Below are 10,894 nucleotides of genomic sequence, written 5' to 3' on the forward strand. Positions count from 1 at the left end.
GCGACCCCTGGCGCGCGGAGGACCGCTCCGCTGGGGCCTCCGCCGGACCCAACGGCCGCTTTCCCTACGAGTGGCTAGAGAGTAAATCACCCGCCCCTCCGGGACTAGAACCCAGGGATAAAGTTACCCACCGGCACGCATCATATTTATAATCGATGTCTTGCCTAACTGTAAAATAAAGATGACATAAGATAAATTATAGTTACATAATAGGTGCTCCGCTATGTAAATGACTGGGCCCAAATAACGGAGAAGACGTTCTGAAGTTTTTAGAATACTGGGACCTAAAGGTAGAATCATTGGGAACACGACAGCTACTAATGCAGTAGTGCCCGTGGGTGACGGGATTCTCTGGAAAGATGAACAAATTTGGGGAAAGCTTCAATAAAACAAAATACAATCATCTTTCTATTTACAAGGTAGTGGTGTTCCTGGAAATTTAGTTGATATTTAAGGGCACAAAATATGTTCTGTTCCCATGTAAAAGGGAGTCAGGGTCTAAGCTCTGATAGTTATGAAAAGATTTTTCATCTGCATGAGGGTCTGGCAGGTCATTAGAAAGCCGTGTGGTACATGGGACAAGTCTATTCCATGTGGCCCTGTCCCCGTGCATTGCAAGATATAATAGAGATGGCATCTCTTCTTCCATAAATGCCAGGAACCACCCTCATCATCACTGTGATGACCAAAAATGGAAATTACTAAAAGCACACAGACACTCCCATTGAAAAGCATTGATTTGATTAAATGAATGAAGAAATATTAGTATTATATATTCATTCAAAGAAATGGGCTCACTCTCTGTCAATACCAGATAAAGGTGCTGGGGGATACCATGATGGACAAGGCAGAGGAAGTCCCTCTCTCCCTCATGAAGTTTATATTCTAGTTAGTGTATTAAATCAAGAAACATTTAGGGAGCACTCCATCTATAGGTAGATCCCCTCCTCAGGGAAGACTTCCTAGACCACCCAGTGGTTTAAAGCCTGCCAGCACTGTTCATCCCAGCACAGTGGGTCTGTACTGGATAGATGGTATGATCTGTCAAGAGAAAGAATGAGTCCAGGGTTGGGAAGAGGAAGGAAAAAAAACTTCATGGTGAGGACATGGCTGCAGGTGAGGTCTCTGTAGTATATCAGGAATGTCAGAGCTTTGTTTTCTGGATTTGTTCATTTGTCATTCAACAAACTTTATGTGGCATTTCTAAGGGCCAGTCTTGCTCTGTTCCAAGTGCTGGGGAAGACATGCGAGCTAAACATTCATGGACCATCCTGCCCTTATGAAGGAGAGAGATGAAAAGCAAGCAAATATGGGTGTGTATAGAACTTGTGAAAAGGGCTTTGAATCTAGAGACTTTTTGAGTGTAAGAGCAGGGGAAACCCAGCCCCATCCTCCCAGCAGGAGGTCAGTTCCACCTACAAAAGCTCTATTTCCTATAAGCAACAATGGCTCTGCCCCTCAGGAAGGAAGACCCTTCCTTGTCCACAGACAGGGTCTTTGAGATCTTGGAGGTTTGGTCCAGGCAAAAGACAGCACAACTTTGGACCGTTGTCACATCTCTGGGCCTCCTCCATCTGTATGATGGGCTCAGTCAGCCCTTTAAGGAAGAGGGGCCCAGTATCTGCCCACTAGAGGGAAGATATTCTTCCCTTCCTATCCTCCAAGGAAAGCTTCCTGGAGGAGGTAGCAATGAAGCTGGACCTTTAAAAGAAGGTCGTGTTTTGGAAGGTAGAAATGGATGGAGGCAGGGAGATCATTCTACAGACAGAAGTACAGAGACGGATAAACCCTTTGTTAGCTTAGTAAGTCATTTTACACTCTTGGGGCTTAGTTTCCTCATTGGTAGAATAGATATGATATGAGATAGTATACATATACCTTTACACAGTGCCAGGCATACAAGAAGTATTTGATAGACAGTGGATAATATAATACTGTATTATTACAACATGACATTTTCAAGGTTGCTATGAGTAGCCCAATGAGGCTAGAATGTAGGTGTGTGTGTGTGTGTGTGTGTGTGTGTGTGTATGTGTGTGTAGTGGGGAAGGAAACTGCAAAACAGAATTGAAATCTTGCAGAGGTCCTTGAATGCCATTCTAGAGTGTGGCATTTCCCAGGAGTAATTGATCCAATAAATACTATTATTTGGAAATAATGACATTAATAGCTAACACTGCACAGTACTTCCTACACCCCAGGCAGTATTCCAAGCTCTGTAGAGTAACTGGCCAAGATGAAAAAGCTGCCAAGAGTAGATTGAGGCTTAAATTTTTTCTTGCTCTGAATCTCACTCTGTCTAAAATAATACAGGCAGACCTTGTTTTATTGCACTTCACTTTCACAGATACTGTGTTTTCTACAAACTGAAGGTGTGTGGCAACCCTGTGTCAAGCAAGCCCATTGGTGCCATGTTTCCAACAGCATTGGCTCACTTGGTGTCTCTGTGTCACATTTTGGCAATTCTCACAGCGTTTCAAACGTTTTCGTCATTACTGTATTTGTTATGGTGATCTGTGATCTTTGATGTTATGACAGCCAAAAGATTATGACGTGCTGAAAGCTCAGATGATGGTTAGCACTTTTTTAGCAATAAAGTACTGTTCAGTTAAGGTATGTACATTGTTCTTTTATTTTAATTTTTGGCTGTGCCACGTGGCTTGCGGGATCTCAGTTCCCCAACCAGGAATCAAACCCGGGCCACGGCAGTGAAAGCCAGGAATCCTAACCACTAGGCCACCAGGGAACTCCCTACAGTGTTCTTTTAGACATTATGCTACCGCACATTTGACTACAGTATAGTGTAAACATAACTTTTATATGCACTGGGAAACCAAAAAGTTCATGTGACTGGCTTTATTGTGATACTTGCTTTATTGTAGTGCTCTGAAACCCAATCTCCAAGGTCTGCCTGTACTAATAATGATAACTAACATGTATCGAGGCTTACACACATCACTTCATTTCATGCTCACAACAGTCATAGAAAGTCAGTGCTATCATCCATCACTTTGCAAATGAGTGAACTGAGGCTCGGGAGGTTGAGTGACTTGTCCGCGGCTTGACCCCTGGTAGCTGGTGGGACACTGGGAGCCATGGAAACGTGCCATCCTAACTCCTTCCAGAAAGCCTGCTGTAGGGGTGTATTTGATTGACAGCTGCTGCCCCTCTGGCTCCACCATCGTGTTCACGCCGGGGCCACAGCCAATGACGAGCATGGAGGAGGTATGAGTGCTGGCCTCTGCCTGCCTAGCATGAGTCTCTCCTACAGGATATCCTCAGCTTTAGGACTCCCCATCTACCTGGCCAAGATTCTCTCAAAGCTACGCTGTAGTGTGAAGATTTTCCTACCCAATCCTTCCTTCCCACTCTCCCACCAGGTGTCAGATCTACATCATGGTCTGAAGGCTCTCCCTGCCTGCTTCTACTCCCATCTCCTTTATCTTTCACTGGCATTTTCCTGATAAATCTCTTGCACACCTAGTCCCATCTTGGTGTCTGCTTCTCAAAGCTCTAACACACCGACCATGTGCTACAGACTCTTAACAATCCTGCCTCTTGCGGGTGACCCCTGAGGTTGACAAAGCAGTTCACGCACACTAATCCTTTCATGTCTGCAAGAAGTATGTTCAGCAACTCTGTGTCTGAGCACCAGTGAACAGGAACCTGTCATGAAATCCTGGTGGCCATAAGCAGGCAAATGGACACCCAGGAGGAATATGGATGTGTGTGCTGCAGTCAGCAGAGCCCAGGGTAGCTCTGCAGGCTGCAGCTTGGCTTCCTGACCCATAGTCTGGCTTTGACACAGAAATAGGTCCAGAGAAAAGAAGGAAGCCTCAGCAGGCTCCACTCATAGCTGGACGAAATCATCCCTCAAAAGTAGCCAGCTGCCCTTGCTCTAATTCACTCACCATGCTGACTCCTCATGTGAAATCTCTGATGTTGGGAAAGAACTCACCCACCCAGAAAGGGGTGATCTTGGTGGCTAGCAGGGTTAAAGCCAGTAGGTGCCGTGTATGAGGAAGAGCCCAAATCCCCTGCCTTGCTGGTAGAAACCCTCTGCATCTCTCGATATCACCTGGGAGCTTCTTAGCAATGCAGCATCTCAGGCCACACCCCCTGCCTATTGAATGAGAATCTGCATTTTATCAAGATCCCCAATAACGTTGTAGAAGCTCCATACTGTTGTGTCCTACTCACCACCACTCTGCTTGGCCCAGTCCCCGGGCACTTATGATATCCATACAATATTATTCAGCAAATAATAATAATAACGTACTGGTACATGCTACAGCATGAATGAACCTTGAAAACATCAGGCTAAATGAAAGAGTCAGTCACAAAAGATAGCATATTGTAGGATTCCATTTACATGAAATGTCCAGAAGAGGCAAATCCATAGAGACAGAGAGTAAATTGGTGGTTCCTAGGGCCGGGGGTGGGAGGACCCTGGAAGGAAATGGGGAGTGACTGCTAACTGATGGGGGTTTCATTCTGGGTTGATGAAAATGTTCTAGAATCGATTGTGATTATGGTTGTACAGCTCTGTGAATACACTCAAGACAACTGAATCGCACACTTTAAGTGGGTGAATTGTATGACTTGTGGATTATAGCCCAGTGAAACTGGGATATATATAAAAGGGTCTGCCTCAAAGAATTGTTGTGAGAACTCAATAAAACCATGCGTATAGAGCTTTGGTTCTGCAAGAATAGCTACCATGGAGCAGGCACAGACCCTAGCTTTGAGTAGCTCGCAGTCTAGTGAAAGAAATGACACAGGCATAAGAAACCAAAAATCCAGAAATGAATGGATAATGATCTCTAAATTAGGTACAGATAACATGTCGGGCAGATCGTAAGAGAGAGAAGTAACTTGATTATTCATCCATCCATCCATCCATCTATTCATCTATCCAGTAATTGCCTGACACCTATTATATGCTGGATATGGGGAGCAGAGATGAATAGATGAGAGGCGGGCATGCAAACATATAAGTTCCATCACAGCATGATAAATGCCTTGGAGAGGACATAGTGTAAGTCCAAGGGTGGGCGGGGGTGTAATTAACTAACTAAAAAGGCCAGAAAGGGTCTCTCCAAAAGGGAACAGCTGGGCCCTTCTCTTTTTTCTGATCTAACCTACTTTTCCTTTCAAACTAAAGAACAATGCTTGCTTATTGAAACAAACTAAACTCTGAGGAAGAGAATAAAAATAAAGGCAAATTTCCCTCTCCCCGACGGAATCACTGTTTTGTGGATTTCTTTTATACTTCTCTCTGTGGTCATAGAAATGTACATCTACTTGGCACTGTGTCATGTGTGACCTGGCATGCACTCAGGTCAACCCAGGTAGATCTAACTTGTTCCTTGCCAATGAGGGTGAACCATAATTTGCTCAAACATTTTCTACTCACAGACACACATTGTTTTCAGGTTGGAGCCATGGTAAAATATTGCCATGAACATCTTGACCTTAATTACCAGGGCCTTTAATTTGGCTGGATAGAGTCTCAAAAATGGGATTGCAAGGGTCAAAGAGTACATGTATTTTAAATTTTAACAGGCACTACCAGAGTTTTCCAAAAGTTTGTTGTAATTCAGTCTCCCGAGAGAAATGTATGAAAAGGCCCAGTTCCCTGCATCTTTGCCAGCTCTGAATGTTATCAATTTTAAATATTTTCCTCAGTCTAATAGATAATGGTATTTTGTTGCTGTTATGCTGTTGGTGCTAATAGGGTGACTGTCTTTTCATATGGTTATTGGCATTTCCTTGTCTTTATTTGTGAGTTGACTGAGCCTGTGTTTGAAACAAGCAAATGGCATTTACAATGCAAATGGGACCCTTAGCAGAAGACATTCTGCGTAGAGTCTGTGCAAAGAGCCCAGAGGAGGAAATCTGTTGAGAGAATTATAAGTGATTTAATGTTGATAACTTTGCAGAAAGATGAGAATGGCAGGAAATAAAACTGGATATGTGGATAGAGGGCCAGATTTTAAAGTGTTTTCATGCCATACCCCTAGAATCCCTAGACTTTATCCCCTAGGTGGTAGAGCCACCTCTACCTGGATGGCTGGTAAGGAGTTTGAAATAGTGCGTACATTAGTGTCCTAGGGCTGCTGTAACAAAGTACCACAAATCGGGTGGCTTGAAAAAACAGACATTTTTTGTCTCACAGCTCTGGAGGCTCCCTCTGAAACCTGTAGGGGAATCTATCTTTGCCTCTTCCTGGCTTCTGGTGGTACCTACAGTCTTTGGTGTTCTTTGGCTTGTAGATGCATCACTCCAAATCTGTCCTCACATGGCGTTCTCCCTCTGTTTCCATCTTCACATCATCTTCCCTTTTCTTATAAGGACACCAAATTTACTGGATCGGGGGCCCACCCTATTCCAGCATGACCTCATCTTAACTAATTCCATCTGCAACGAAACTATTTCCAAACAGGATCACATTCTGAAATGACTGGGGGTTAGGACTGCAACATAGCTTTTTGCAGGAGAGGGGGTACTCGATTCAACCGATAAGGATGGGAAAAGGGTACTCATAAAGAGGCCATTTGATGGAGCTCAAATGAGGACAGTGAAAGCAAGGACAGACAAAAAAGGATGCATCCCAGAGAAATTTAGGAAGTAGACTCAACAGGAGCTGGTGATGGAATGTGAAGGGTGGCAGAATACGCTACTTTGGCATATTCGTTATTTTGATCTGTAGGCACCTGAAAAACAGTAAACGCAGGGAGAGGCTTTCTCTGAATTCCCCTTATCTGCCTAAAGACAGATCTTCCAGAAGGAACTGGATTGTCAAAAATCCACTCCCTGGACATTTCATCACCCAGGAAAGATTGACTCTCATCATAGGAGAAGATACTAGACATCAACACTGCACCGAGACCAACTTCGTCACAAACTGTTATATCTCCCATCTTCTAAGGGCCCATTCACTTTCCTAGAAATCATTTTCTCTCTTCTAAAGGGCCTAGATCTCCCCTCTTCTTTCTCTGTTAAGATGGTATTTAAGCCTGAACTCTAAACCACTTCAGGGAGTTACTCATTTTTCCCTGGGTGTCTCCCATGTGTACCTGAGGTATGCATGTTAATAAACTTATTTGTTTTTCCCTTTTTAACCTGTCTTTTATTACAGGGGTCTCAGCCCAGAATTCGGTAGGATAGAGAGAAAATTATTTTTCTCCCCCTACAAATGCAAGGGAAGGTGAGGGAGAAAAAGACACTTCCAGACTTCCAGCTTAGGGTATTGGATAGATGGGGACTCAGTGGGGAGGGAGGATGCCCAGCAAAGAGCTAGGTATACAAGCCCAGGTGGCCCCGCAGAAGAGAGGTTGCAGGCCAGTATTTCTCACCTGGACCAATACCATAGCTTCTTAGTTGGCTGCCTGCTCCAGTTTTTGTTGCTTTTCCAATCCACTTTTCGTACAGCGGCCAGTGTAGACTTTAAAAAATCTTTTCCCCTGTATAAAACTCTTCGAGTTTTCTCATTGCTCTTAAAATAATACCAGACTCTTTGCTGTAACTTACAAAGCCCTGCACCGAGCTAATTGACACCCTTCTCCCCAATCTCATTTCACCTCATGCCTTGTTTAAGCTGCTCCAGCCACACAGCCCTTCTTTTTGTTCTTTGAACCCTTCCCATTTCAGGGCCTTTGCACATGCTCTCCCTGGGCTTGGAAAGCTCTTCCCCCCAGTGACTCCCTGCCTGGCTTATTCACATTCTTTAGGTGCCACCCTAAATACCACCTCCCCCAAAAGACCCTTCATGTCCATCCTGTCTAAGGCAGCATGGCCACCACTTTACTCTGTCAATTTCCTTCACATCCCATATCACTGTCTGTCAGTTCTAGTAAGGCCAATTTACTAGACTATAACCTGCACCAAGTCAAGGAGCCGTGTCTGTCTTGTCCACCCTTGTATCCCCAATGCCTGGCACAATGTCTGGCTTGGAGTAGGTTTCCCTGAATTTTGGCTGAGTGAACAAAAGGCCATATGGGATTGTGAGTCATCACCATAAGTATGACGGAGGAAGTCGGTGGAGGGGAGAAGGTAGGACATCGAAACCCTGGGGAGCATCCACTTTGAAGGAGACTAAGGAGGATCCAGAGAGGTGAGAACAGTGACGGTGGTGCTCGCTGGCTGGGATTTCAAACAGTAAATCCATCCAGGGAGGCTTCCTAAGATGGTGGTGCCTAGAGGTGTTCGTTACTGAAGAAGATGAGCCAATGGAAGAAATAGAAGCTCCCAGGTGGAGCGAAGAATCATGAGACAAGGTCCCCACGGCATGAGGAGGGGGTGTGGCCTGGTGAGGAGGGGGTGTGGCCTGGTGAGGAGGGGGTGTGGCTCTAGAGTAGGGATTAGCCTGGGACCGAGAAATGGCACTCCCCTCCGTGGTCCCTCCTTAGGAGGAGAGGACAGGGCTCCTGTTCAGACTCTTCTGGAAGCAGTCCTCCCTAGTTTCCTACATACACCCCAGCTGCACTGGCCTCTTGGTCCTTTAGGACCTTTGCATTAGCTGCGACTTCTCCGGGCAGGCACCTTTCTCATTCTCCTGGTCTCAGCTCAGGTATCTCCTCCTGCAAGAGACCACCTCTGTTAGGAGGTGCCTCTGCAATTCTCTATCCTGGCGCTCTTCCTTCCCAGAATGAATGAAGGTCTAGAAGGCACCATTCATCGTGACTGTGAGCTCCGTGGGGCAGGCCTGGAGGTCTTGCGCAAGCCTGTATCTTCAGTTCCTCGCATACAGCAGGTGCCCAGTGCCACCCCCCCCCCACTCATCTAGTTGCACCCTTCCCATTTCAGGCATCAGCCGGTGTCTCTTCGCACCCCATTGCCCCAACCACCTTCAGCCAAACACCAAGTCATGGACCCTGGTCCCACCTACTAGAACCTCCAGACCTACCGACCCTCCCTTCCACTCCTGCTGGGCTCTCAGCCTGGGGGTCCTCCTCATCCCTCCCATTCTCAGCTCAGAGCTGTCTTTCCAAAGTGCAAATCGTGCCCTGCCCCTCCCTTGCTCAACCCCTTCCAGAACTCTTCTTTGCCTTTGGAATACACTTTAAATGCCTTAAAAGTTTCCCAAAGTTTTGCCTCTGCTCTCCTCTCCTCCTGCCCCATAGCCCTGCCCTCTGCCTTCCAGTAGAGCTCCAGCCTTTTCGAAATCCAGCTCAGAACTCTGTCCCTTTCCTTCCTCACGTGGCTGTACTGGAAAGGGCTCCTCCCCCACCGCCTGGGGGTGCCAGGTTGTCCACCTTCCTCACCATCACACTCCTGGTATTTAGCACAAGGCGGCACAGAGCATCCTCCTTCCCCAACCCCTTCATCAAATAGCTAATGAACTGGAGGCACGGAGGGCAGTTTTGTTTTGCAGGAGAGTGGAGGAGTAATGGTTTTCCAGCACCTGTGGGGAAGGACCACTCTCAGTGGGGGTGGGAGGTAGCAGCAGAAGGAGTCAAGACTTCCAGTAGGTAGAAAGCTTTCGAGTGAGGCAGGCTACAGAGGGTGGGTCATGAGGGTGAATGAAGCAGTGCGGTCCAGTGGTTAAGGGTGGGGTCCGCGTCATCAAGATATAGGTGATAGAAAGCCACCTTCATGGAACCCGCTTAGCTCCTGAGCACGAGTGATCATACACGGGAGCCCTTGTTGCTGGATTGGAGGCCACAGGACCTGATGAGATGTGACCCCGAAGTCCTAACTGTGATCAGCCTGCACTGGCCCAGGAAGCTGGGCTCTCATGAGTGCACCGGACACATAGTCCAGAATCCTGGGGCTGATACTGAGATGGGAGGATCACAGAAGAATCTACTTATCTGGAAAGGCCATGAATCAGCACAGGGAGATAAAAGAAAGGAGATTTTGGGTTGGGTAGAGGGTGGGGCTCGTTTGAGTGCTGGTGGGAAGGGCTGGTTCCCTCTCCCCTCGGGTCCCCATGGCTTGTCCCTGGATGCCGGTAATGACCCCCTCATACATCTCCTTCAGGAGCCCCTGCCATACACCCTGCACTGGGCAGCCAGAATTCGTTTTAAAAAATGTAAATGAGACACGTCACTGGCCTCACACAGCTGAAATCCTGTTAAAGGCTTCCCATGGCTCTTAAGATAGAGTTGGTGATAAAATGGTGTTTTCCAAACTGAGGTGGGAAGGGGGATGATGTTAGGTAAGGCATGGAGGAACATTTTTTTATTGCAACTGTGTATTAGGAAAAAGATGTGGTATGCCAATTCTTTGATGTCACAAATATTTGTGCTTAGAGTAAGGATACAAAGGAAGCCAATTTAAAGGAAAAAATTAAGGCAATGAGAGTACAATTGGAGGCCCATGAAGGGGGTGCTCGATCTCAAGGCCCCTCTTCAATCTCATCCGGTCCTCTCACTCCTCCCTCCCTGGCTCTAGCTGTATCGCCCTGCAGGTCCTTGAAGATGTCACCCCCTCATCTGCCAGGAATGTTCTGAAATGTTCTTCCCAGCCTCAGCCCGCACCACTGCCCCCACCTTTTGCTAAGATAACTCCACTCATCCTCCAGATCTCCACTCCAGTGTCACTCTCTCGTGGGGGCATCTCGTGGTCAGGCCTGCCTCCTTGTCCTTCATAGTGTTTCCGAACTGCAGTTTGTGACGATCTGTTTTGTGTCTGGGATTAAACCTGAGGCCCTTGCCAGAAGGTAAGCTTCTTGAAGCTGGATGTGTCTGGCTCACCACTGTAAGCCCAGCACTTACACAACGCCAGGCTCATACTAAACACCCATCTGAATGAATGAATGCACGAGAGAACGAATGAACCCAGTGACCTAGAGGCTCCTGCATGCTCACACCGCCCAGCTGGGGCTGCCTCTGTGGAGTTAGGCATCGCCCCTCACCAGTCTTTGAACGAGGGATTCCACATTGCCATC

The sequence above is a fragment of the Neophocaena asiaeorientalis genome, unplaced genomic scaffold, assembly GCF_003031525.2.
Source record: "Neophocaena asiaeorientalis asiaeorientalis breed wild unplaced genomic scaffold, Neophocaena_asiaeorientalis_V1.1 scaffold106, whole genome shotgun sequence".
NCBI lineage: Eukaryota > Metazoa > Chordata > Mammalia > Artiodactyla > Phocoenidae > Neophocaena > Neophocaena asiaeorientalis.